Raw genomic sequence first — 21,115 nt, forward strand, 5'->3', positions numbered from 1 at the left:
CAAAATGAACAAGTCATGGATCCAGAAGGAATTTACTACCCCTGTGTCATCCTGGGGAGAGTAAATGCTTGTGGATTTGGAATGTGCTTGATGCAAATCAAAACATCCTGTTTGCAACTAGGGCACAAGTGCTGCCACTGATGGGGTGTCTGTGTGGCCCAATTTTTGGAAAAAAGGGAGACTCCGCTTGGAGTAACCCTTGCTTACATTGTTTTTAAAAGAAGCCAAGATGAACAGAGCTGGGGATCAGGAAAGACTTTGCTACCTACCCTGGTGTCATCCTGGGGACGGTTAATTAGGCCGTATTTTTGAATGTGCTTGATGCAAATCAAAACATCCTGTTTGCAACTAGGGCACAAGTGCTGCCACTGATGGGGTGTCTGTGTGGCCCAATTTTTGGAAAAAACGGAGACTCCGCTTGGAGTAACCCTTGCTTGCTGTGTTTTTTAAAAATGATCCAAGATGAACAGAGCTGGGATCAGGAAAGACTTTGCTACCTACCCCGGTGTCATCCTGGGGACGGTTAATTATGGCGTATTTTTGAATGTGCTTGATGCAAATCTAGCTGTGAAGTGTACAACTAGGGCACAAGTGCTGCCACTGAATGGGTGGGTGTGTGTGGGGCACAATTTTTGGAAAAAAAGGGAGACTCCGCTTGGAGTAAACCTTGCTTGCTGTGTTTTTTAAAAATGATCCACGATGAACAGAGCTGGGGTCAGGAAAGACTTTGCTACCTACCCTGGTGTCATCCTGGGGACGGATAAGAATGGCGTATTTTTGAATGTGCTTGATGCAAATCTAGCTGTGAAGTGTACAACTAGGGCACAACTGCTGCCACTGAATGGGTGGGTGTGTGTGGGGCACAATTTTTGGAAAAAAGGGAGACTCCGCTTGGAGTAACCCTTGCTTGCTGTGTTTTTAAAAGAAGCCAAGATGAACAGAGCTGGGATCAGGAAAGACTTTGCTACCTACCCTGGTGTCATCCTGGGGACGGTTAATTAGGCCGTATTTTTGAATGTGCTTGATGCAAATCAAAACATCCTGTTTGCAACTAGGGCACAAGTGCTGCCACTGATGGGGTGTCTGTGTGGCCCAATTTTTGGAAAAAAGGGAGACTCCGCTTGGAGTAACCCTTGCTTGCTGTGTTTTTTAAAAATGATCCAAGATGAACAGAGCTGGGGTCAGGAAAGACTTTGCTACCTACCCCGGTGTCATCCTGGGGACGGATAAGAATGGCGTATTTTTGAATGTGCTTGATGCAAATCTAGCTGTGAAGTGTACAACTAGGGCACAAGTGCTGCCACTGAATGGGTGGGTGTGTGTGGGGCCCTATTTTTGGAAAAAAAGGGAGACTACGCTTGGAGTCACCTTGCGGTGTTTTACATGATTTTAGAAGGGAGTGCCATGCCTATATCTGTGTGTCCTCCTCTTTTTCCTTGTCCAGCTGTTTTGTTTTCGCATGAGTATATGTCCTTGTCACTTTTCCATGTGTTTGTGTTGTGTTGTGAGTTGTTTGTCACCTTTTGGACACCTTTGAGGGTGTTTTCTAGGTGTTTTTATGTGTTTGTGATTGCCTGCCATTGTTTCCTATGCAGTTCGAGTTCGGTTCGTCGAACGTTCGACGAGCCGAACTCGAACGGGACCTCCGTTCGGCGAACCGACCTCGAGCCGAACCGGGACCGGTTCGCTCATCTCTAGTTAGAATCGCTTCTGGATAAGACACCAGGAGTCATATACTATGGGTATGTGACCGCTGCAGCTGTGGTGAAAGCAAGGAGGACAATATAAGGAGCACAGGTAAAAATGTCAGCAAGGAGAAAAGAGGAAGAGATAAAGTGTGACATACCTCCCTAGCTGGAAATGTGTGCAAGGTGCACTATTGTGAGCTGGCCAAAGGCTCTGGTGGAAAAGGGAGAGGAAAGGGTTAACAATATCCAAGTGGGAAAATCGGGCTGTGGGATCTAGTACATACCTGTGTGATAGGGATTCCCAGGTGGAGCGTCAGGTGACATGACTGGAGCGGTGAGGGAACTATTTACATGGTGTAGTGGGGGCGTCCACTTCCTAACGAAGTGGAACGCACCTGTGGCCCGCATGTGACCGCCGACGTGATGACACAATGCCCCGCGCCTGCACGGTGAAGCAGGACGCCGAGAGCTCGGCGCTCCGATCCCGCGCATGCGCGGAAGGCAGAGCATCCACGCCGGCGTGTGATGAGGCCTAGGTGTGCGCGCGTAGGGGCACATGACCGGCGCGCGCCCGACGGGGCGCCACTATGTGACGCCGCGCCTCGCGAGCGCGCGGGGGGCAGGGGACCCCGCGCATGCGCAGAGTGAGGTCACCATTGGAGCAGTGAAGACCGGTGTCACTAGAAGACCACGAGGACTACTCCAAAGACCGTGCTTACAGGTGGCGGTCATCAGACACCTATCCAAGACGACCACTTGGTCCCTCTCGATATTCAGCCTCCTCGGGTTCAGACAGTGAACCGTATTTCTCCCGACCGTCTAATTTTTTAGAACAAAGACAGGCATCAAGAGGGCGACCAGGCGGGGGAAGAGGAAAAACGTACACACCACATCGAATACAAACCCGCTCACAGGTATGACAAATCTGGTGTTTAATATCTCCTCTTATAACCTTTCTTTCATTGAGACACAGGTACTACAAAAAGGCTTAACATTCTGCCCTACTCCATCCTTCGATACTTTTCAGTTAGATCAGGAGCTCAGACGCTTCTATAGGTCTTTACGACTTAAAGCACATTTCTCTAAAGACGATACTGACAAGGTAACGCCTAGTGCTAATAGTAACCCCGACACCTTTTCCTTACATGGTCTCAATCTTAGACACCCGAGCAGATTCAATCCCCCTAAACACTATCATCCCATTGAGACATATATTTCACTAGTCTCTAAGGATATAGACATAACATTGAGGTCAATTGAGAAAGGAGACTATAGAGTGAAAAGCAATATCACACCGGAGGAACATAAGGCCATACGCACAATAAAAAATAACACCAATATCGTCATAAAACCAGCCGACAAGGGGGGAGCAATAGTGGTTATCGATAAGACATATTATGTCTCTGAAATCCTCACACAACTAGAGGACAAGACCACATATTTACCCATCTCTAGAGACCCCACCAGAGAGATTCAGGTCAAAATTAAAGACATAGTGGATTACCACTTACAACAGGGTTCCATAGACAACAAATTAGCAGAGTTCTTGATCAAATCAGATCCAGTCACACCGGTGTTCTACACCTTACCTAAAATTCACAAGAATCTCTGGGCACCCCCTGGCCGTCCAATTGTCGCATCCACGGACTCTGTATTGTCACCCCTGGCTATTACTATAGATAGGATTCTTACACCACTGATTTCCACCATACCGTCGTATCTTAGGGATACATCAGACTTCCTCGGATATTTGCGCCAACTACCTGTCATTCCAACCAACAGCCTACTTGTCACACTCGATGTAAATAGCCTGTACACTAGCATCGAACATACTGACGGGATCCAAGCAGTTGACTGGTTCCTTGATCTACAGGGTTCTTTCGCCATTACCCAGCATTCATTTTCCATGGACCTCCTCCATTTAGTATTGGACAATAACTTCTTCATGTTTGAAGATTCGTTTTTTCTGCAGCGTAGGGGCACTGCCATGGGGTCCAACATCGCACCCCCGTACGCTAACATCTACAAGGCACACTTTGAGGCCCTTTACATATACACAAATCCCCTATGGAAACAACACTCGGTGTTATGGAGTAGGTCTATAGATGATGTTTTTATGATCTGGCATGGTGATTCTTCCTCCCTGAATATGTTCTTTCAACAGATCAATACATACAGGACAGGCTTAACCTTCACTGTACACCATGACCCACATTCAATCAGCTTCCTGGACACTTTGGTACAACTCTCCCCCAGTGGCCTGATCAGTACTGATCTCTATGTGAAATCAACTGACAGAAACAGTCTCCTCCACTTTACTAGCTGTTATCCGGCCCATACTAAAAAAGCTCTCCCCATATCACAACATAAACGAGTGGAGAGGATTGTGTCTGACCCCGAAAAGCGTGAATTGAGACTCCAGGAAATGGGCTCTAAATTCATGTCGAGGGGCTATCCAGCCCACATAGCCAACAATCGTACATCCCGGTCCAACCCAGCACAGACCAATACATCCCGTCTGGCGTGTGTGAACACTTATCACCCATTCTCGCCATTGATTAAAGGCATCATTGCTAAACATTGGCCATTACTACATACTTCATATCCTACTGTGTCCGAGTTCTCTCAACCTCCCTTGTTCTGCTACAAGAGACCCAAGAATTTAAGAGATAATGTAGTTAGGGCCGATATTGGATCCTCCACCAGAACATCACGTCAAACTTTCTTGGGTACCCCTAAGGTTGGCAATTACCCTTGCCTGCATTGCCTACAATGCAATAATTTAACTCGCCGAGACACATTCTCCCATCCTCATACGGGCAAAATATTCCACATTCGTGACTACCTGACGTGTGACTCCTCATTTGTGGTATACCTTATAAAATGTCCTTGCGGTCTCGGGTATGTTGGGGAAACGACCCAACATATCCGGGACCGTATCAATAAACACAAATCTACCATTCGTTGCCAACAGGTCCTATTACCCATACCACATCACTTTGTGACACATGGACATACTGTGGCCCAACTTAAGTATCAGATCATTGAACATATACCACCTATAAGGAGGGGTGGTAATAGAATTAGGATTCTTAAACAACACGAAGCCTTCTGGATTCATACATTGAGGACTTTGGAACCCAGTGGGTTAAATAGGGAATATGATGTGATCCACTAGGTCTCTTATGTACATGATTGGTATTTAATCTTACTGTTATAATTCTTATGACTGTTCCCAGCGGTGTATGAGAGATATATAAGGCTGCAATTTTTTCATTAGCTAAAATACATTGTTTTTATTCTCCTAATTCTCTTTTTCTCATCCCTAGGTCCCTCATGCCACTTGATTACACTTCTCTCCAGCACGTCACCCCCTTACAGCTTTCACCTTGTAGGTTTGTATAGTGACACCGGTCTTCATTGCTCCAATAGTGTCCTCACTCTGCGCGTGCGCGGGGTCCCCTGCCCCCCGCGCGCTCGCGAGGTGCGGCGTCACATAGTGGCGCCCCCCCCCGTCGGGCGCGCGCCGGTCATGTGCCCCTACGCGCGCACACCTAGGCCTCACCACACGCCGGCGTGGATGCTCTGCCTTCCGCGCATGCGCGGGATCGGAGCGCCGAGCTCCCGGCGTCCTGCTTCACCGCGCAGGCGCGGGGCATTGCGTCATCACGTCGGCGGACACATGCGGGCCACAGGTGCGTTCCACTTCGTTAGGAAGTGGACGCCCCCACTACACCATGTAAATAGTTCCCTCATCGCTCCAGTCATGTCACCTGACGCTCCACCTGGGAATCCCTATCACACAGGTATGTACTAGATCCCACAGCCCGATTTTCCCACTTGGATATTGTTAACCCTTTCTTCTCCCTTTCCCCACCAGAGCCTTTGGCCAGCTCACAATAGTGCACCTTGCACACATTTCCAGCTAGGGAGGTATGTCACACTTTATCTCTTCCTCTTTTCTCCTTGCTGACATTTTTACCTGTGCTCCTTATATTGTCCTCCTTGCTTTCACCACAGCTGCAGCGGTCACATACCCATAGTATATGACTCCTGGTGTCTTATCCAGAAGCGATTCTAACCTCCAATTCATGATACTTACCGTATTTTTCGGACTATAAGACGCACCGGACTATAAGACGCACCCTGGTTTTAGAGGAGGAAAATAGGAAAATAAAATTTTAAGCAAAAATGTGGTCATGACACACTGTCATGGGGCGAGGATCTGCTGCTGACACTGTTATGGGGGTAATGTCCCCAAATTCTCTACTAAGGTGCCGCATCCTGGTAATGATCCTCCCTGCCTGGTATATACCGTATATGTCCCTCATCCTGCTATATACCGTAATCCTGCCATATGGCCGCATCCTGCTATATACTGGCATGTGGCCGCATCCTGCTATATAACCCATCATGGCATATGGCCCCATCCGGCTCATAATATGGCCCCATCCGGCTCATAATATGGCCCCATCCGGCTCATAATATGCCCCCATCCGGCTCATAATATGCCCCCATCCGGCTCATAATATGCCCCCATCCGGCTCATAATATGCCCCCATCCGGCTCATAATATGCCCCCATCCGGCTCATAATATGCCCCCATCCGGCTCATAATATGCCCCCATCCGGCTCATAATATGCCCCCATCCGGCTCATAATATGCCCCCATCCGGCTCATAATATGCCCCCATCCGGCTCATAATATGCCCCCATCCGGCTCATAATATGCCCCCATCCGGCTCATAATATGCCCCCATCCGGCTCATAATATGCCCCCATCCGGCTCATAATATGCCCCCATCCGGTTCATAATATGCCCCCATCCGGTTCATAATATGCCCCCATCCGGTTCATAATATGCCCCCATCCGGCTCATAATATGCCCCCATCTGGCTCATAATATGCCCCCATCTGGCTCATAATATGCCCCCATCTGGCTCATAATATGCCCCCATCTGGCTCATAATATGCCCCCATCTGGCTCATAATATGCCCCCATCCGGCTCATAATATGCCCCCATCCGGCTCATAATATGCCCCCATCTGGCTCATAATATGTCCCCATCCGGCTCATAATATGCCCCCATCCGGCTCATAATATGCCCCCATCTGGTTCATAATATGGCCCCATCCGGCTCATAATATGCCCCCATCCTGGTGTATGGCCGCATCCTGTGGCACATAAAAAAAATAAACGTTCATACTCACCTCACTTTACCTCACACCCTGCAGCATCGCTCGTCCTCCCGTCTGTGTCAGCGGCAGCGCCGCTGATTGGAGCCGTCCCCGTTACCCTGCTGGATCGCGATCATCTCCTGTGTCTGTGCCAGTGTCCCGGCGGCTGCGTGTGGACACGTGCGCACAGCGATGACGGGAGGACGAGCGATGCTGCAGGGGAACGGTGAGTACTGTACACTGATTCACTGCTCCCCGCGCTGATGATGATGCACGGGGTGCAGTGAATACAGCCGCACATGATCACTCCAGGCCGTAGTTGCCAGGGGTGATCATGCGAGCCGGCTGTTTATCCCCCGCCCATCATCCCGCCCACCTGTTAGCGCCGGCTTCAGCGCTGAGGGATGATGGGCGGGGGATGGGCGTGCATATTAAATGAGCGGGTCCACGTGGTCACGGCAGGCTGCTACAGCCTGCTCGTGCCCCCGATGACCCGCTCCACCGCAGCACCCTCATTCCCCGCAGCCACATTCAGACCATAAGACGCACCCCCCACTTTCCCCCAACATTTGGGGGAAAAAAAGTGCGTCTTATGGTCCGAAAAATACGGTACATTATTAATACTCATTAGTGAGGTATGTCATATCTCTATTCACCCTCCACTTCCCATACTGTTCTGACTCTAATTCACCCTCTCATATATGATTGTATTACTTTTGCCTCCGTTATCAGCCATTTCATATGCCCTTTGGGGACCACTGGGAAATGAAATTTCCGTGCGTACATTCCGCAGGCTCTTAAGGATTACCGCACCCGCGGTAAAAAACCGCGGCAAACCGCACCCGAAAACCGCATGCGGTTTGCCGCGGTTTGCTGCGGTTTCACCGCGGTATTGTTCGCGGTATTGCCGCGGTTTTGCCGCGTGCGGGTTGGGATGTGCTTTATTGAATTTGTGGCGTCCCTGACCTGGTCAGGCACCACTGAGTACTGCACCCATGCTGGGGACAGTACAAAACAGGTAATCCAGAAGGCTGACCGAGGTGTGACTACACAGGCGCATAGTGATCAGGTCTCACACATGTACCTTTGAGAGGACCCCTGGGGATCCCAGGAGGGGGCGAAGCCGGTGCAAAGCCTCCATCTCCACTCAAGGGGTGTGGTAGAGAGCCTGGTTGCTAGGTGACGTAGGCAGGCACAAAGGGAAAAGAGAAGGAGGAGTAAACAGTCTGAAGCAGAGTGTGGAGGAGTGAGGAGCATGGAAGTGGAGCTCAGACAGGAGCAGCAGTGCAGGTCCCACGAGTGAGCCAGTTTAGTGTGCAGCTCAGGAAGAGCAGAAGCAGACCCTGGAGCTGTTGCAGTCTAACAGCGTCCGCGCAGTGACTACCGACGGGGGAGAACGGTCACCTGGTAGTGCTGCCCGAACCCCACACACAGCTAGAGAGAGCAGCGTAGTGGAAAGTACGGAGACTGTCAGGGAGTACCAGGCCCAAACGGGCGGCAGATCCCGGTGCGGGGATAGATCCACCTTTCCTTGCTAAACCTGCCGGTGTGGGGCCCTCAAAGCCCACGCCACAACACCCCAAAAGCTGCAGCCACGTAGCCACAGTTAGGGCCCATAGTTCACAGGAGGCAAGCAGCTGGAGTGATCTGGTCCAGGCGACAAGCAAACGGCAAACAGAACGAGGGGAGCAGCTACTTCCCTGGGTGACCCCCATAGGGACTAAAAGTCGGGGTTACCACAAACCACAGAAGGGCTAAGGAAGGCGAGTCGGTAGTCACCCTCATCAGTCAGCCTGAAGGACACCTGGTTCCAGCCTGGTTCATCCCAGCTACGCCCGGGTTACTCACTCTGCTACCTTCTGTGAGTAAAACCCCTGAAAGACCTTCTGCTTGTGTGGAGTTATTCTGCGCCTTGTGGTTCTACACACCTACACAGGGCCCTGGGGCTTGCCTCACTCTCAGGAGGCTATTACAACTGGCTGCACCCACCATCAGCCCCAGGTATCCCTTAACTTGCAGTGGCGGTCCCCACTGACCGCAATTCTGAGAGTGGCGTCACGACAATCCTAAAAGAAGATCTCCTACCTGTGACAGGATCCAGCTACGTGGAGTCCCTGAAGGTAATGCACCGACACAATACTTGCGGGGCTTCACACATTCAATGCAATAAAGCACATTGAAAAAAAAAAAAAAAAGTCATTTAATTCTGAGATAGTAGATAGACAGAAGAATAGATAGAGGGATAGATAGATAGACAGACAGAGGGATAGATAGATAGATGACAGATCGCTGCATTTCACACGGTCGGCAGTGAGTTCACATTACCGACCGTGGGAAATGACCGGTAATTACCTCTGCTGTCTGCTGCTTTCATTCAGCGCTGTGTCTGTGACACATCGCGGCTGGATGTCAGCAGTGCAGGACCCTGTGGATTACGCCGGAGCGGTGGATTACGCCGGAGCTTTGCTGCGGGAGGGGTTAATAAAATGGTGAACGAGGCTTGTTTGTTTTATTTAAAATAAAGGATTTTTCGGTGTCTGTGTTTTTTTTCACTTTACTTACGGGTTGATCATGTCAGCTGTCACATAGACGCTGCCATGATCAAGCCTGGGGTTAATGGCGGTGATCCACCACGATTAACCCCTTGTATTACCTTGCTGCCACTGCTACACGGCAGCAAGAAGAGCCGAGGACACGCCGGTACTGCCGCATAATGCATGCAACAGTCCCGGGGCAGCTGCGGCTGATATTCTCGGCTGCCGGAGGGGGAGTGAGGCGGGGGACATTAACCCTGCCCCTCTCCCTCCCCAGCCTGAGAATACCGGGCCGCCGCTGTGTGCTTACCTCGGCTGGACGGTAAATATACAGCGGAGCCCACGTTCTTTGTTTTCTATATTTCCGTTTGCTTTCTATGTGTGTTCTATGTGTCTGTGTTCTATGTGATCTATGTCTGTGATGTCTGTGTGAGTGTGATCTGTGTGTTTGTTTACTCTCTGCTCCGCTTCCTCTTCCTGTAATGACATCACTTCCCTGCAAAACCGCAGACAGGCGATGTACATTACCGGAGGTAAACCGCGAAATACCGCAGGGAATAACGCAGGAAAACGCAGTGAACCGCACAGAATTTGCTGCCTGTGTTATTCCCTGCGGGATTTCATGATTAACATTGGAGTCAATGGAGTGAAATCCCGCAGCGATGTGCGGAAAAGAAGTGACATGCACTTGTTTTTGCTGCTGGATTCCCGCAGCAAAACATGCAGCTGTCAAATTCCGCCCAGTGCGCACAGGATTTTTTTTCTCCATAGGATTTGCTGGTGATTCACTGCAGAGATGTTATGAACATTTTCTGCAGCGAAACATGCAGCAAATCCGCGGAAAATCCGCGGCAAAATCCGGTAAGTGCGCACAGGGCCCTTGGATACCTATGGTAACTATGACAGTACACCATTTTGTCTCATTTGGGACCTCTATCCCATAGCGTCTATAAATATGCTTGATAAAAGACTATATCTTTCACCTCATAGAGGATATAACAGATTTCTTTAAATAAACACCTACTACACTAATACGGAGCCACAGAGGTTCTCCCCTGGCACATAAATAATAATCCAGACCTACGGTCCCACCTCCTCTACTCAGAAGGTATGCCCACATATGGAGTTCACAACACGCTGTTTTCACATTATAAGCCCATGTACTCATTTATGTATAATTTGGTCTTCTAGACGGACTAGGTCCTTTTTTTCCATTTCGTCTTATAAACACTTACTAGAGGCCTTGACATTTGGTACTCACCTCTACAGGTATGCCCTTGATGCCCTCTATCCTCTCTCTAAGTAAACTTGGTGACATGTACTGACAGCATCCATTTATTTTAATTTTATTTTTTCGTCTTTATAGCATTATTCTGATATAGGAAATTCCGCATTTACCTGAGATGCCTGGGTGCTTTTTCTGAAAATTTATTCACAATTGACATAGGTATGTCACCCGCTGCCACTCCTTTTCTCAAATATGATATAGCATATTGTTCTACCCCTAAGGGGGCTACCACTGTGACCATGGGAATTCTTTACATATATCCCTATGGAAAGCTTTTTTTGTTTTTTGTTTTTTGATTCTGAATTATGTAACGTGTACATTTCCTTTCCTGTAAAATGTTCATGTATCTTGCATTATTTGTGACATTGTATATCTTTTCTTTTCTATATAAAAAATCAGTCCTTGAAGATAACCTTTGGGTTGAAACGTTGGACAATAAAAGAACATATATAAATAAAAAAAATTTTTGAGCACCATATTGGACTCTTTTCATACTTTCCCTAGTGTGCCGGAGTGTATATTGTCTCTTTGTCTGTGTCTGTCTCTTTGTATCTGTCTCTTACCCTGTCTATGTCTGTTTCTTAGCCTGTCTGTGTCTGCCTCTTTCCCTGTCTGTGTCTGTCTCTTTCCCTGGCTGCATTGTGACACGCCAACATTCCATATAAGGGCGTGTCTGCGCATTCTTCTGAAGTTCTGGCTGCACTGTGGCTCACAGCTCCATTCGCTTTAATGGAGGCAGGTTTTTTGGCGAATAACTGTAAAGAGTAGGGTTAAAATTTCCCCTCAAAACATAGCCTATGACGCTCTCGGGGTCCAGAAGTGTGAGTGTACAAAATTGTGTGGCTGTAGCTGCAACGGTGCAGATGCCAATCTCGGACATACATACACACACAAAGAAATAATTTGTAAAAAAAATGCGTGGGCTTCCACTGTATTTTGATCACCAGTCAGGTAAAACCAAGCAGCTGGGGGCTGGGATTCTCTGCAGCCCACAGCTGCCCCTTGAAATGGCGCATTGTTTCTTAGCACCATTTCCAAGCGCTTTACCCGGCTCATCCAGCGGCCCTGATGGCGCTGGCACGCTAGGTAATAAAGGAGTTAATACTAGCTTTGTATTCTCAGATGGTACTAAGCCCGAAATTCATGGTGTCATTCCAAATTAGACGATGAATTTCTAGTAAACCGTAAAAAAAAACACAACTCAGAGAATTTTTTTATTAGAAATAAAATAAAAAAAAAATACAGACTCCATTTTTGTTATTAAAAACTCCTTAGTCTGACGTAGTCCACAGGAAGAGCCATCCATGTTAACACTGCTTCATCACTCTGTAATGACAAGCGGCTCTACAGAAAGAGAAGCAGAGAGAGTATTGTCAGCTGTGCTACATCGCTCTGTACAGAGCGAGAAGCAGGCTAACAGTGAGGGTATGATTCCACTTGCGTCTCACATTGATATCAGCCGATATGGCCTGATGCTCTCCAGACAGGAGTGCCTCAGCTGCATGAAAATATATGCAGCCGACCACTCCTGTCAAGAGAGTGTGCGCCGTACTGGGTGATGCCGAAGCTATACTCACACAGTGATAGTCAAACTTCAGTGACGTCATAGACATGTGACCAGTCTGTAACCAACGAGATAATACAACATTCACACCTGACTGGTAACATGGGTATGACGTCATGGAAGGTCCTGTAAGTCAGTGCTGGTTACCGTGAGGGTAGAGCAATGATCGGACGTGGAAGCAGAAGTGGTCAGGAGACAGAGTCTGTAGGACGTGTCGCTGGACCTGGAAGTATAATGACAATGTTGATTATTAACTATATTCTTTATTTTACAGCCCCCCGCCCTATCTATCCCATAACTGTAAAGCCTGAGTTCGGTGTTCGGACGCATGCTTGCGTTATCTCAGAACCCGACCTCAATCTTTACAAACTATTCGGGTGAGGCTCCTGTACGCAACCATCAGGGGGTTTGCCCATCACTACTCTGGACCACATACTTGGCCGAAGGTTCACCTTCCAACAAGACAATGACCCTAAGAACACAGCTACAATAACAAAGGAGTGGCTTCAGAACAACTCTGTGACCATTCTTGACTAGCCCAGACAGAGCCCTGACCTAAACCCAATTGAGCATCTCTGGAGAGACCTGAAAAAGGCTGTCCACTAATGTTCACCATGAAACCTGACAGAACTGGAGATGATTTGCAAGGAAGAATGGCAGAGGATCCCCAAATCCAGGTGTGAAAAACCTATTGCATCATTACTAATAAGACTCATGGCTGTACTAGCTCAAAAGGGTGCTTCTACTCAATACTTAGCAAAGCGTCTGAATACTTATGACCGTGTGATATTTCAGTTTTTCTTGTTTAATAAATTTGCAACATTTTCTACATTTCTGTTTTTTTCTGTTAAGATGGGGTGCAGAGTGTACAGTAATGAGAAAAAAATGAACTTTTTTGAATTTACCAAATGACTGAAATGAAGCAAAGAGTGAAAAATTTAAAGGGCTCTGAATACTTTCCATATCCACGTTATGTAACATTCAAATATATACCCCATAACAGGTAAGGAATATAGGATGAAAAACACTCTAGATTTTAATAAATATACATTAGGTCAAATCAGGTAATTTAAAACAGAAGGATTTCAAGTGTATAAATTGAATATCTATTGAACCTTAGTTTTCAATAGGCCTTTTTTCCAATCACCTCTAAGATTATTATATTTTTAACCCTTAAAAACCTGATGAAAGCAAAGGTTTCTAGGTTGCCATAATGTTGTTGAGAAAAATGTTTTGCTGCACCAAACGTGTCCATTTATTTATTTTTAATTATCAGCAATATGTTCTGCAATTCTAACTTTTTGATTTTCTAGTGGCGTAGCCCCGTGTTTTATTGTCAAAAATGGCACAATACTCTGACAACATTGTTCACAGCAGCAACCTGAGAGTCAGAGATGTTTCCTGGTATATTCCCTATGTTGTCCCTATCTCATTTGAGAGCTGCTTCCATCCATTCAGTGATATTACTGCCCCCCAGACCTCCTGAGAGGGTCTTCCAGACAAATTGTGGAGTTTCCCATTGACTTCCACTACTCATTACTCAAGTGGAACCTGTTTGAGCATTTAACCTGCTCAGTTTGAGGAACAAGCACCCGAGCATTTTAGTGCTCACTAGAGTTGAGCGCGGTTCGCGGTTCGTGGTTCTCCAGTTCGAGGCTCGAGTGATTTTTGGGGGTGTTCTAGATCGAACTAAAACTCGAGCTTTTTTGCAAAAGCTCGATAGTTCTAGAAACGTTCGAGAACGGTTCTAGCAGCAAAAAGCAGGGCTTTTTACAGCTACAGTGTGCATGAGCCATCGCTGGCAGCCTGCCAGAAGCTGGTAACCAAGATAAACATCGGGTATCCAAGCAAAGCGCTTTGGTTAGTAACCCGATGTTTACCCTAGTTACGTGCAGGAAGCCCACACTTCCCCGCTCAGCTCGCTCCGCCCCCTCCTGCCCGCGGCATGTACACACACACACACACATACACACACACACACACACACACATACACACACACACACACACACACACACACACACACACACACACACACACACACGGTCCCGCTCGGCTTACCTGCGGTCGGCCCGGGGGCAGCAGTCCTTGGCACTGGAAACTGTGGCTGCCGGCCCTTTAAGGCCACTGTGTTCTCCTGCATTGAGCATCATCTGTGGGCGGAGCTACCGCCCGGCGTCCTGCTCGGTCGCACAGATGAAGGAGTCACAGTGCCAGCCAGCGACCCCCAGCACATCGCTTCCCTCCGGCGCTGTGTGGGCCCCATCTGCACCGTGACCTGATCAGTATGTGGGACATCACTCCCTCCCCGCCCCTCCCTGTCCCCCCGTGCGTGTGTGGGCCCCGCAGAGCCGTGTGTGTGGCCCCCGGAGCCGCGTGTGTGGCCCCCGGAGCCGCGTGTGTGGGCCCCGCAGAGCCATGTGTGTGACCCCCGGAGCCGCGTGTGTGGGCCCCGCAGAGCCGTGTGTGTGTGACCCCCGGAGCCGCGTGTGTGGGCCCCGCAGAGCCGTGTGTGTGGCCCCCGGAGCCGCGTGTGTGGGCCCCGCAGAGCCATGTGTGTGACCCCCGGAGCCGCGTGTGTGGGCCCCGCAGAGCCGTGTGTGTGGCCCCCGGAGCCGCGTGTGTGGGCCCCGCAGAGCAAGGTGTGTGTTTGTATGTATGCATGCAGCAGAGCAGTATGCGTGTCTATATGTATGTATATATGCAGCAGAGCAGTATGCGTGTCTGTATGTATGTATGTATGCAGCAGAGCAGTATGCGTGTCTGTATGTATTTATGTATGCAGCAGAGCAGTATACGTGTCTGTATGTATGTATGTATGTATGCAGCAGAGCAGTGTGCGTGTCTGTATGTATGTATATATGCAGCAGAGCAGTATGCGTGTCTGTATGTATGTATGTATGTATGCAGCAGAGCAGTGTGCGTGTCTGTATGTATGTATATATGCAGCAGAGCAGTATGCGTGTCTGTATGTATGTATGCATGTATGTATGCAGCAGAGCAGTATGCGTGTCTGTCTGTATGTATATATGCAGCAGAGCAGTATACGTGTATGTATGTATGTATATATGCAGCAGAGCAGTATGCGTGTCTATATGTATGTATGCATGCAGCAGAGCAGTATGCGTGTCTATATGTATGTATGCAGCAGAGCAGTATGCGTGTCTGTATGTATATATGCAGCAGAGCAGTATACGTGTCTGTATGTATGTATATATGCAGCAGACCAGTATGCGTGTCTATATGTATGTATGTATATATGAAAGCAGAGCAGTATGCGTGTCTATATGTATGTATGCATGCAGCAGAGCAGTATGCGTGTCTATATGTATGTATGTATATATGAAAGCAGAGCAGTATGCGTGTCTATATGTATGTATATATGCAGCAGAGCAGTATGCGTGTCTATATGTATGTATATATGCAGCAGAGCAGTATGCGTGTCTATATGTATGTATATATGCAGCAGAGCAGTATGCGTGTCTATATGTATGTATATATGCAGCAGAGCAGTATGCGTGTCTGTATGTATGTATATATGCAGCAGAGCAGTATGCGTGTCTATATGTATGTATATATGCAGCAGAGCAGTATGTGTGTCTGTATGTATGTATGTATATATGGAGCAGAGCAGTATGCGTGTCTATATGTATGTATGTATATATGCAGCAGAGCAGTATGCGTGTCTGTATGTATGTATGTATATATGCAGCAGAGCAGTATGCGTGTCTATATGTATGTATATATGCAGCAGAGCAGTATGCGTGTCTATATGTATGTATATATGCAGCAGAGCAGTATGCGTGTCTATATGTATGTATGTATGCAGCAGAGCAGTATGCGTGTCTGTATGTATGCATGTATGTATGCAGCAGAGCAGTATGCGTGTCTGTATGTATGCATGTATGTATGCAGCAGAGCAGTATGCGTGTCTGTATGTATGCATGTATGTATGCAGCAGAGCAGTATGCGTGTCTGTATGTATGCATGCAGAGCAGTATGCGTGTCTGTCTGTATGTATGTATGCAGAAGAGCAGTATGCGTGTCTGTCTGTATGTATGTATGCATGTATGTATGCAGCAGAGCAGTATGCGTGTCTGTCTGTATGTATGTATGCAGCAGAGCAGTGTGTGTGTGTGTGTCTGTATGTATGCATGTATGTATGCAGCAGAGCAGTATGCGTGTCTGTCTGTCTGTATGTATGCAGCAGAGCAGTGTGTGTCTGTATGTATGTATGTAGCAGAGCAGTATGTGTGTGTCTGTCTATATGTATGTATGCATGCAGAGCAGTATGTGTGTGTCTGTATGTATGTATGCAGCATAGCAGTGTGTGTCTCTGTATGTATGCATGTATGATGTGTATCTATGTATGTCAGTGTATATGACTGTATAGATTTGTCTGTTTATATGTATTTTTGTGAGTTTGTCTTTAAATATGTATATGTACGTGTATGTATCTGTGTATATGTGTGTGTGTCTGCGTGTGTATGGGGCCCACTGAGACTCTTCCGCCCGGGGCCCACAAAAACCTGGAGCCGGCCCTGCCTGCGGTGATGAAGTCCCGCCATCCCGACCTCAGCGCTGTCACTGTCCTCCATGGCCGCTGCTTGTCACATCACCTTCTCTCGCTTCCGACCCGAGACTGACTAGCGGTGACGTCACGGGCCTCTCGCGATTCTTGGCTGTGAAGGCGGCGGTCATTGAACTTAGTGACAGGTGCTGTCAGTGTGCTGGAGATCAGCGCAGGTAATGTACCTCGCTGACAGCAGCACTTGTCATGCCCTGCAGTGACCTGGGCTGACCCATTGATGTTAGCTCAGGTCACTGCACTGCTCTCCCAGCCAATGGGGAACATCCTGCACTTCATTGACTGGGACAGTGTGGATCGTCATGGCAACCCCTTGGATTACAGCAGACCTGGATTTGTTTTTCATTCTAATAAATTGGTTAAAGAGGGAATGTTTTGGGGAGTGTTTTTTCAAATAAAAATGTGTTTGTCGTCTATTTTTTTTATTACTGACTGGGTTGGTGATGTCGGGTATCTGATAGACGCCTGACCTCACCAACCCCAGGGCTTGATGCCAGGTGACATTACACACCTGGTATTAACCCCATATATTACCCCGTTTGCCACCGCACCAGGGCGCGGGATGAGCTGGGGCGAAGCACCAGGATTGGCGCATCTAATGGATGCGCCACTTCTGGGGCGGCTGCGGCCTGCTATTTTTAGGCTGGGGAGAGTCCAATAACCATGGACCTCCCTAGTCTGAGAATATCAGGCCCCAGCTGTCTGCTTTACCTTGGCTGGTGATCCAATTTTGGGGGACCCCTACGTGTTTTTTTTTTTTAATTATTTATTTAATTTAAAATAACAGCGTGGGGTGCCCTCAGTTTTGGATTACCAGCCAAGGTGAGGTTGCCAGCTGTGGTCTGCAGGCTGCAGCCGTCTGCTTTATCCTAGCTGGCTACAAAACTAGGGGGAACCCTACGTCATTTTTTTTTTTCATTTTTTTGGCTAAATACAAAGCTAAGCACCCCTTAGTGCCACATGAAAGGCACCAAAGGGTGCTCCACTTTTTCTCCGCTTTTTCTCCACTTTTTCTCCATTTTTTTCTCCACTTTTTCTACATTTTTTTTCTCCACTTTTTCTCCATTTTTTCTCCACTTTTTCTCCACTTTTTCTCCTTTTTTTTCTCCACTTATTCTCCACTTATTCTCCACTTTTTTCTCCACTTTTTCTCCACTTTTTCTCCACTTTTTCTCCACTTTTTCTCCACTTATTCTCCACTTATTCTCCACTTTTTTCTCCACTTTTTCTCCACTTTTTCTCCTTTTTTTCTCCACTTATTCTCCACTTTTTCTCCACTTTTTCTCCACTTTTTTCTCCACTTTTTCTCCACTTTTTCTCCACTTTTTCTCCACTTTTTCTCCACTTTTTCTCCATTTTTTTCTCCACTTATTCTCCACTTATTCTCCACTTATTCTCCACTTTTTCTCCACTTCTTCTCCATTTTTTCTCCACTTTTTTCTCCACTTTTTTCTCCACTTTTTTTCCACTTTTTCTCCACTTTTTCTCCACTTTTTCTCCACTTTTTTCTCCACTTTTTTCTCCACTTTTTCTCCACTTTTTCTCCACTTTTTCTCCACTTTTTCTCCACTTTTTCTCCATTTTTTCTCCACTTTTTCTCCACTTTTTCTCCACTTTTTCTCCACTTTTTCTCCATTTTTTCTCCACTTTTTTCTAGACTTTTTCTCCACTTTTTCTCCACTTTTTCTCCACTTTTTCTCCATTTTTTCTCCACTTTTTTCTCCACTTTTTCTCCACTTTTTCTCCACTTTTTCTCCACTTTTTCTCCATTTTTTCTCCACTTTTTTCTCCACTTTTTTCTCCACTTTTTTCTCCACTTTTTCTCCACTTTTTCTCCACTTTTTCTCCACTTTTTCTCCACTTTTTCTCCACTTTTTCTCCACTTTTTCTCCACTTTTTCTCCACTTTTTCTCCTTTTTTTTCTCCACTTTTTCTCCACTTTTTCTCCACTTATTCTCCACTTTTTCTCCACTTTTTCTCCATTTTTTTTCTCCACTTTTTCTCCACTTTTTCTCCACTTTTTCTCCACTTTTTCTCCACTTTTTCTCCACTTTTTCTCCACTTTTTCTCCACTTTTTCTCCACTTTTTCTCCACTTTTTCTCCACTTTTTCTCCACTTTTTCTCCACTTTTTCTCCACTTTTTCTCCACTTTTTCTCCACTTTTTCTCCACTTTTTCTCCACTTTTTCTCCACTTATTCTCCACTTTTTCTCCATTTTTTTTCTCCACTTATTCTCCACTTTTTCTCCACTTTTTCTCCACTTTTTCTCCACTTTTTCTCCACTTTTTCTCCACTTTTTCTCCACTTTTTCTCCACTTTTTCTCCACTTATTCTCCACTTTTTCTCCATTTTTTTTCTCCACTTATTCTCCACTTATTCTCCACTTTTTCTCCACTTTTTCTCCACTTTTTCTCCACTTTTTCTCCACTTTTTCTCCACTTATTCTCCACTTTTTCTCCATTTTTTTTCTCCACTTATTCTCCACTTATTCTCCACTTTTTCTCCACTTTTTCTCCACTTTTTTTCTCCACTTTTTCTCCACTTTTTCTCCACTTTTTCTCCACTTTTTCTCCACTTTTTCTCCACTTTTTCTCCACTTTTTCTCCACTTTTTCTCCACTTTTTCTCCTTTTTTTTCTCCACTTATTCTCCACTTATTCTCCACTTTTTCTCCATTTTTTCTCCACTTTTTTCTCCACTTTTTTCTCCACTTTTTCTCCACTTTTTCTCCACTTTTTCTCCACTTTTTCTCCACTTTTTCTCCTTTTTTTTCTCCACTTTTTCTCCACTTATTCTCCACTTATTCTCCACTTTTTCTCCACTTTTTCTCCATTTTTTTTCTCCACTTTTTCTCCACTTTTTCTCCACTTTTTCTCCACTTTTTCTCCACTTTTTCTCCACTTTTTCTCCACTTTTTCTCCACTTTTTCTCCACTTATTCTCCACTTATTCTCCACTTATTCTCCACTTATTCTCCACTTATTCTCCACTTATTCTCCACTTATTCTCCACTTATTCTCCACTTATTCTCCACTTATTCTCCACTTATTCTCCACTTATTCTCCACTTATTCTCCACTTATTCTCCACTTTTTCTCCATTTTTTTCTCCACTTTTTCTCCACTTTTTCTCCACTTTTTCTCCATTTTTTTTCTCCACTTTTTCTCCACTTTTTCTCCACTTTTTCTCCATTTTTTTCTCCACTTATTCTCCACTTATTCTCCACTTTTTCTCCACTTTTTCTCCACTTTTTCTCCACTTATTCTCCACTTTTTCTCCACTTTTTCTCCACTTTTTCTCCACTTTTTCTCCATTTTTTTCTCCACTTTTTCTCCACTTTTTCTCCACTTTTTCTCCGTTCTTTTTCTATGGTCGGTCTACCCATTAGCTCTGCCATGCATACTGTAGCTCTAAACCTACTGCACATGTTACTTTATGATTGACATCTCTTTCGTACCAGAGCTGTCTAAGCCTACTCTGACCCCATATTTGTCATTACTATATTGTCCTTGTACTGTATTATGACATTTGTATCATGTGTTTCATTTCTTGCTGTGTTGCAATTTTTTTGCTGCATCCCAATTGTACCTCTACATTGTTCGAGTTTATGTTATTGTTCTCTCACTTCACTCTTATGTGATACTGATTATTGTCATTTTTCATGATTACATGCAGATAAGTCCAATCTGACGAAGGCTCAGGCTGAAACGTCATTTGTAACTTGTTTTGGACAAAAACATATATGTTTATGAAAAAAATTTTTTTCTTAATACGGACCAATAAAGAGTGATTTTGCATTACTATCCGTTGTGACTTACTGACTTAGTCTGGGAGATTTAGAGTGCCGAGGTTACTCACTAATTTTATCTCTTATTACCTCTGAGCACCTATATACCAGTGAGCAGAGCTTCCTCTACAGTAGTTCTCCTGATTAGGCATGCCCTTACCTCATGAGCAGGGCATTGCAGCTTTGGTAGCAACCATTACGACATGGACTCTGCTGCTGTGGACCCGGGGAGAGTGAGTGCAGATTCATTGCACCCACACTCCTCACATGAAGGGTCCGCATTCCTAGAAAATGGGGGATACGTTCCCTGAGTGTCTCCCCCCCATATTCTAGACGGTCCAGAGTCGTCGTGGGACCCCTTTATTTTTTTTCTTACAATAAATTGGTGAAAGAGGAAATGTTTTGGGGACTGTTTTTTCAAATAAATTTCTTTTGTCGATTTTTTGTTTTTGTTAGTACTGACAGTTTATGATGTTGGGTATCTAATAGAC

At 46.2% G+C, this 21,115-nt stretch overlaps 1 long non-coding RNA gene across 1 annotated transcript; it reads left to right on the forward strand.

The window, feature by feature from the left end:
* Positions 1–5,404: 5,404 nt before the first annotated feature.
* LOC142310059 (uncharacterized) lies at positions 5,405–20,619 on the forward strand. The gene is made up of 4 exons (XR_012754074.1): positions 5,405–5,494; positions 5,569–5,621; positions 13,105–13,255; positions 20,513–20,619. It is a non-coding gene; the product is annotated as an uncharacterized LOC142310059 (long non-coding RNA).
* Positions 20,620–21,115: the final 496 nt, after the last annotated feature.

The sequence above is a fragment of the Anomaloglossus baeobatrachus genome, chromosome 5, assembly GCF_048569485.1.
Source record: "Anomaloglossus baeobatrachus isolate aAnoBae1 chromosome 5, aAnoBae1.hap1, whole genome shotgun sequence".
In the NCBI taxonomy this organism is placed as follows: Eukaryota; Metazoa; Chordata; class Amphibia; order Anura; family Aromobatidae; genus Anomaloglossus; species Anomaloglossus baeobatrachus.